The sequence below is a fragment of the Leptonychotes weddellii genome, chromosome X (genome assembly GCF_054177405.1).
Source record: "Leptonychotes weddellii isolate Sample4059 chromosome X, ASM5417740v2, whole genome shotgun sequence".
NCBI lineage: Eukaryota > Metazoa > Chordata > Mammalia > Carnivora > Phocidae > Leptonychotes > Leptonychotes weddellii.
In genome coordinates this window covers 54,554,393-54,562,180 of record NC_138385.1, presented here as the reverse complement: position 1 = coordinate 54,562,180, position 7,788 = coordinate 54,554,393, and the positions used below count along the sequence as shown (strand labels likewise).

At 42.9% G+C, this 7,788-nt stretch overlaps 1 pseudogene; it reads right to left on the bottom strand.

The window, feature by feature from the left end:
- Nucleotides 1-2,162: 2,162 nt before the first annotated feature.
- The window catches only part of LOC145717920 (nascent polypeptide-associated complex subunit alpha-like), a 10,470-nt pseudogene continuing 4,844 nt past the window's right edge, over nt 2,163-7,788 (bottom strand).

Genomic DNA, 7,788 nt, shown 5'->3' with positions numbered 1-7,788 from the left:
TTAAAGGCTGTCCATGTGTAGTGGTAACCTGGTCTCTCAATGACTGGCTTTTTGTACTGTCCAAGGAAGATCCAGAGGTGTGAGCCTCACCAGTTGGGATGGCCCAGGGAAAGAGAGTCCCTAGGTTGCATCTTTATTCCAGCTGCCAGGGTGCAGAAAGAGAATGGCAAAAAGGAAACGTGACAGGCTTCAGGCAAAGGTGACATATTGTCATGCAGAGTATCACTGGCATCAGACAGGCAGAGGGTACAGGGCTATGAGCAGGCAGAGCCAAGGATTTTCCTACTGAGGTCTGTCAGTATATTCAAGGGAGAAGAATGGTATTGAGAGAGGGGCCCTGGAATAGAAATGAGGAGAAATTTGGTTTCCTGATCTTCTGTTTTCTTCTCTGCCCCAGCCTGGGCCTTGTCTGAGATCTGAGAGGCTTTTTAGTACACTCATAAAAATGACCACCAGAACCCCAACAATGCAAGTGAAAGCATGGAATATTGCCTAGAAGGCAGAATAAGTAAGCTGTACCACACGCTGGCTGAATGACAAGTTACTTTCTCCACTCTGGTCTTTAGTTTCATCCCATTAAATTATAATAAGTCTGCCCACCTCACAAGGCTCTAATGAGAACAAAATGAGATAATGGGTATGAATGAGCTTTAGAAGCTGCAAACTATGAAGCTTGTAGCCAGGGTATCTGGAAGGGATTGGGTGATGCAACTGGCATAGTAACATGTATAAGTAACTTTCCCGAGCCTGGGGCTTTGTGAAAGGAACAGTGAAATACCCCCTAAACTCTGGGCCCCTGGCTCATAATACATAGAAATCTGAGTGCAAAATGAAACCAGAGAGCAGAGAGCAGCACTGAGCTTTAGCAAGGGCTTGTCTGAGCGCCGTCCAGGGAGGAGATCTCCACAGTATTATGTTCCAGGGCCAGGAAGCCTCCAGCTTCCAAATATCCCTATTACAAGTGGTTGAAACCCCAGGAGAAGAACCTGTTTTGCACTTATATTGTTTCTTCTGTTAACAATACAAATATACTCATGGCATGAAGAGTGGGCAGTTCTATGGCATTTCCAGCTTACATTTGGGGCTACTTCTTAGTTGTTTTGCTCCCTCCAAGCTCTCTCCTACTCCAACCTACCAGGTAGTGCTGCACTAAACCATTTGAGTTACCTTCCTAAATTGCAAATGATGCCATACCACTGTTCCAGAAGATCTAGCAGTTTCCCATTACCTACAGGAGAAAATTCAAAAGCTTCAGCCTGGCATTCCAAGTTCTCTATAGTTGTGTCCTAGCCTCCTTCCAGCTGTACCTCAAAAACATGCCTTTTAAACTTTATTTTGGTCAAACTTCCCCATTCCAGAAGCCTCTGAGCAAATACAGATTACAAAGGAAACACACCAGACTAGAAGTCAGGAGCACCAGGTTCCAGTCCCATTAACTTTCTGGATGACCTTGGAGAAGTCATTTATTCAACCAGAATGTATGGAATATTGAGATCACATGAAAGTGTGCTAAAATAAATTTGTTACTGAAGTCTAAATGTTTGTGAATGACTTAATTTCTATATTCTAGAACATAGTCTAGGTCCTCCATATACTGTGATCCATATTCATTTTTTTTTCCAATATGTTTTCCAGAATAGGAAGGAAATGACTGGTGTTACAGCAAACACCCAGGAAATCACCCAGAACCCTAGATAAATATAAGGATCTTTCTAGTCTTAATGTTATAACAAGCTGAAATCATATGCTTTTATTTTTAATTTGTGCCTCTCCTTCACACTCATACCTTATAATGGCCTCCCACCTTATTGGAAAATGTTTAAATCCTCTCCATCCTTCAAGACCTTACTACCACTAATACTAGGAGTTCTTTCCACTGCCATAACCCACCAGCCCACAGTGGGCTCACTCTCTCTCTCTCTCTCTCACTCACACACACACACACACACACACACACACACACACACACACACCAATCTTTAATACTGGCTTTGCCTATTCTCTGGATCTTCAAAATAGTTGTCCTGTAATTTCTTTTCTGTCAACTATCTGGAACAGATTGCCTTACCTAATTTACCTGCTCTCATAGTATATAAGCTTCTGAGGGCATATCTGTTTTATAGGCCTTGGGAGAAACTCCATAGGGGTGGGGTAGCAAGTTCCTAGCTTAGGGAATGAACCTGGTTGCCAAAGTATGGCTTAAAGTCAACAGAAGCATCATCATTATCATCACCATTATCATTGTCACCATCATCATCCCTGAAATGTGTAAGGCACAGTTTAAAATATATTTTTACATCCATTATCTCATATAATCAGAGAATCAAAGTTGGAAAGGCCTTAGATTATTCTAGTCCATGCCTGGAAGTCTTGTTAAAACATGCATTTCTGGGCCCCAACTCCAGAGTGTCTGAGTCACTAGGTCTGGGATGAAGCTTTAAAAATGGAATTTCTAAAAAATTCCCAGGTGATATTCCTGCTCTGGTCTGGGGATAACCACTGATATGATCCAATGCTACCACTTTACAGATGAGAGCAGAAGAGACTTGTCCAAGGTTACCTCACAAGTCAGTGACCAAGCTGTGGCTCCTGACTCCTAAGTCATAACTCTTTCTTTACCACCACAGCTACACCTCCTCCCCTTCTTTTCTCCTTCCCAAGGGTGCAGTGAAGATGAATTAAATGCTGTCTGGAAAAGCCCTTTGGATTCTGCGAAGCTAAGATGCTCATAACCAGGTGGCAGTGTTATTGCTCTGCAGAGACATCTGATCCCAATTAGGCCTCTCCTCCTCTCTGCCTGGACTCCTGTTTGAATGATCCCCTTTTCCCCCACCCCCTCCCAGCTGTGTCTGCAACAAATAGCCCCACTTTTTGGTCCAGAGCCACCTTGGGCCACTGTTACTAGCTGTGCTTTCTCTGAGGCTATGTGCACATGGAATGGCCTAGCTCAGCCAAGGGGACTATGGGGGAGGGGAGATGGTTTGCTTCAAGCAGGGTTCCAAATGAGCCTAAGGCTTACATTCCACCTGTGACTTGTACGTTCTCTCACTCTCCCAAGGCCCAGCCAAGAGCCTTCTGGAAATTGCAGGCCGTACACAGGTCCTGGGAGGAGAAGAAGGAGGAGGAGGAGTGGAAGAGAAAAAGGAGGAGGAGGAAGGAAGGGGAAGGAGGGACAAGGAGGGAGATCTCACAACCCTGAGATCATGACCTGAGCCCAAATCAAGAGCTGAACGCTTAACCAACTGAGCCACCCAGGTTCCCCTACACTGATTTCATTTTTAAAATGAGATTCTCTGCTTTTAAAAATATTGAAAATCACTGGCATAAACCAAAGTCCCTCATTTTACAGGTGTGAACACAGAACCAGAGAAGGAAAGGGTCATATTCAAAGGGACATATTCACATAACAACTCAGAGCCAGAAGAGAAACCTAGGTGTGCTTAACTCCCCGGTCAGTAATCTTTACACATCTACATCCCACAAATAAAGCAGAACATGACCATAACCATGGCAATTATCATTTACATAGGATTTGTCACTTTACAAAGTACCTTCACATGCTTGTCACCCCAACAGATAACACATTAGCAGGACTTTGTTGATTCCATTAGTAGAAGTGATAAACCATTCCAGAATATCACATCATCTCATCCAACCCTCTCATTATACAGGTGAGAAAACCGAGATCCAGAACATGTTGATAACTTACCCAAGGTATACAATAAACTAGTGGCATCACTCTTCTACTGCACCACACTTAGAAATCCAATAATACCAATCTGGGAAAAAGAACAAAGCTGCCTCCTCCCAGGTGATGAGTTTCTACAGCTTCCCAGCTCATTAATAAACTGTGGCCTGAGAACTTTCTTGGAACCTCTCTTCTCTTTGCACTTAGTCCCTAATTTATCTCATCAGTTCTGATGCCTTAAAATGGTATCTGTTTGTTGACAACTCCCAAATTATATCTCCAGCCAAAAGTGTTTCTCAAATTCCAGACTTAGATATCCAATTTCCTGTTCAACATCTCCATTTGGATGTAGAATAAACCTCTGGACATGCTGACATGTCCAGAACTAAACTCATCCCCCCCATCTTCCAAAAAGAGCACCTGCCCCACCCACAGGGAAGAAGTACCAATGACTTAGATACCACTTGAACCAACTCAAAGAATAAAAAGTGTTAGAAAGTATAGTAATGAGTGAGACACTGCCTATATGGTATAAGCCAAGTTCTTTTCCAAAGAGGAAGAAGCTGGACTTTGACTATCTCTTTTTTTTCTACCAGAGCATTCTAGGAGAACACAAAAACAATCTCAAACAGCATGAAATTAAAAGCAAATGAAAATGCAAAAGTAGTTTGTGAGATGTTTTGCTCCTCTGAAAGTTACTATGAGGAGTAGTGGAAAAATGGAAGTAAGGTAACCCAGAGTTTGATCATCTCTGTTTATGACTAGAAGAAGGTGGGCTAGTCATATGGAGGTAAGAGGAAAGACAGTATGAACAAGAAGCAATTAGAAGAGAGGAAAGTGGGGATAACCAAACCCTTAACCCCCCTACATCTTGAGGCTCAGGCCCAAAGAAATCTCCAAAATTCCCAAATGGGGTCTGAGGAGGCAACTGTGTCCTCCCCTACTCTCAAAGCTCTGAACTCCCTCCCTTCATAATGGCCAGCTGCAAATACTCTGGCCCACAATGCAACTGAACTCTATTTGTAACAGACTCCTGAACTTAGTCTTTTTAGCACTGCCCTGTACAGGACATAACCAGCTCAATGAGGTAGTATGGGTTTTTAGAAAGTACTTGACTTCAAATCAGAAGATCTGGGTTTGAGGCCCAGATCCTCACTAACCATCTATGAGAACTCACCCAACCCCAAACTTGAGCCTCAGTTATATCATTAAAAATAAGAGGACTACACTTGAAGTAATACATCTTCTTCCAAACTTGTAGGAATCCTTCAGGGTCTCAGTCGCCACTACATTTTTTTACTACTTTCACTCAACCCATTCAGATCTCTGTACTCCACTCCAGTAAATATACAAAAAAGTGAAGCTCCTGTACAAACTACTAGCTGTGTGCCCCTCTCCATATGGTTTAGATATAGAAACTTATTAGTTAACCCTCACCCATTTTTAGATAGGGAAACAAGAAACTAAGGCCAAGAGAAGAAATGTAGTTTTTCTAAAGTCACATAGGGAGCTAGTGTCAACTAACACTGCTGCCCAGACTTGAAAGGGAACCATCTGTAAGTGAAGGGTGGTTGATGGGAGCTCTCACAGGAAAAGATCAAAGGGGCAACTGGGACATGGTAAGGCCACTAAGCAACCTGGAATTAGTCTGGGAATGGGAATTCAGGAATCCTTCTACCTCTACTTTTACCTCTGCAACTAACTAGCTGTGTGGTCTTGGGTAGGTCCCTTCACCTTTTAGGATTTCAGATTTCTTAACAGTAAAATAAATGAATTGAAGTAGACATTATCTAAGGATCTATTCTTTACTGTTGATACTCTGTGAGATATGATTCTGAGCTGAGCTCTTTTCTCTGAGCTTAAGCTCTTGATGTGGTTGTTCCCAAGGAAACTTATAGCAGGATCTGAAGATAAAAAAGGCCCTATAGACACCTGAAGGTGTCTCTAGGTATCATCTTCTCCTTCTCACATATTTTCCTGGTGGACTCATTCTGAACCTTCAAGACCCAGCTTTAACCATCATCCCATCTGCAAGGCCTTCTCTGAGTCCCCAAAGCAGAATTACTCACAGCTTATTTGGGGCCATTACTATGCTTTGTATAAATGCCTCCATTAGAGCATTAATCTTTCTGACTTAGCCTTTCATTTATTAAATTAATGAAATGGCTATATGATAAAGAATGAATGTTGGGGAATGGGAGATCAAAGCTGGAGTTAAGAGTTAGAGGATTTAAAAGCTAAGCAGAGGCCTGAACCAGATGAAGGTACAATGGTGAGCCAGTGATGAGAGTAGTTTTGTGCAAGGCACATGGTGAAATAGGTATTCATTAAGGTGAGAATAAATGTGTGAAAGTGGGAATGATCCTAAAGTTCAAATGTCTGCTGTGTGGTGAGGGGGTGGGGGAAATAGTGAGAACCAGACCTGACTTTTTGTCACATTAAACTACTGGCCAATTTCATGATGCAAAGATCTCTTTCTTTTATGCTAGATGGACCCAAATAAAGTCCTCTAAACCATGACAAGTGGTTTTTAAAGGGTCTCAAAGCAGCTTCATATAAGAGCATGAAGATCAAGCTGGGCAAGGGAATCAGGGGTAAGGATAGGACTACGATCAGATGGCAGTAGGGTTTATATCCCATTTTGCTTTGGGACCATTTAGGAGGTAAGAAGGAATAAGAAGAGCTGAGTCCAAGCCTCAACCCACACTGTACTGTGGTCTACCTCAGGAGTCAGCTCAGGGATAGCCCTTATACACACACACCCCTGGCAGCCCTTAGAGCTTCCACACAGCAGGGGAAAACCAACCTTCCCAGCAGCCTGTGCAAAGGTCAAGCAGCTGAGAAGCCCCTAAAGAGAAGATTCAGAAAGTATAAGAGTGTTCAGGGAATGGCTGGGCACAATGACCAACAAAAATTTTGGACTCCTGTTTCAGGTGGGCTTGACCTGGTACTGCCAAACAAGGCAGAAAAAGGCCTAGTCTGGTTTTGGCCTGACTTCAGAGGGGGAAATAAGTGCCCACAAACAGCCTGCTATGGAAAAAAACTTTTCCCTCTGGAAAATCATGGCCTTTAGCACATTCCCCAGAATGACATCAACCAGGGAACAGTGCCAAAAATGTGACTTTCACGTTTCTGCAGCAACAGACAATTTCCTCTCCCTACTTGCCTTTTTTTCTTATATGTATAAATAAGGGAACCAGTCAATCGTTCAAAAAATATGAACATCTTAAGCACTTCCAGGCTTTGCAAGTAGTAATTATTATTAGAAGCAAGTGACCATGCCTCTTAGAAATGTTATTTCGCGTTCATGCCTCTTAGAAATGTTATTTCACATATCCCTCTTCTGGTTCCTCACAGGAGATTTATATATGCAACCATGCGGAACTGAAATAATAAAAGTTGACACAATGACCACACCAAAATGGATTTTTTCCCTACTTGATTTATTTCACCAACTTTGCACATGAATGTTCCATTTGGTCTGCCCGAAGACTCTCAAGCCTGAGGGCAAGGGACTGGAGGTCATCCAGCCCATGGTGGCTGAGAACAGAATTAACTAAGGCAAAAGGAGGACAGAAACATCAGGGAAGCCCAGCTTTCTGACTGGCCCATTTTTGTCAGACTCACCCAGAGGTCACCCTAAAGTCTAACAATGAGGGAAAAGCAATATTCATGGTTCAGTATTTGCCCACAACCTCTATCCCCTCATTCTCATTACCTTACTTAATCTGCCTTTCTTCTTGAGCTACAGCATTCATCTAAACTCTGGAAATGATGAATGACTTATTCCTTCACTACCTGGCTGTTCTCTTTGTTTTCTCTCCACCAACCACTTGCCTCATCAGCCTTCCTAGTACGATACAGCCTTAGAGACACCACCCAGCTACATAGCTCAGGTCTAATTGTATCATGGGCAACAGCCTCTCAGTGTGAACTTTATAGCTGGGGTATAAAGAGAACTAAAGTCCGGGCGGAGCAAGATGGCGGAGGAGTAGGAGACCTGGATTTCGTCTCCTCTCAGAAATTCAGCTGGATAGGGATCAAACCATTCTGAACACCTACAAACTCAACAGGAGATCGAAGAAAGGAATAGCAACAAC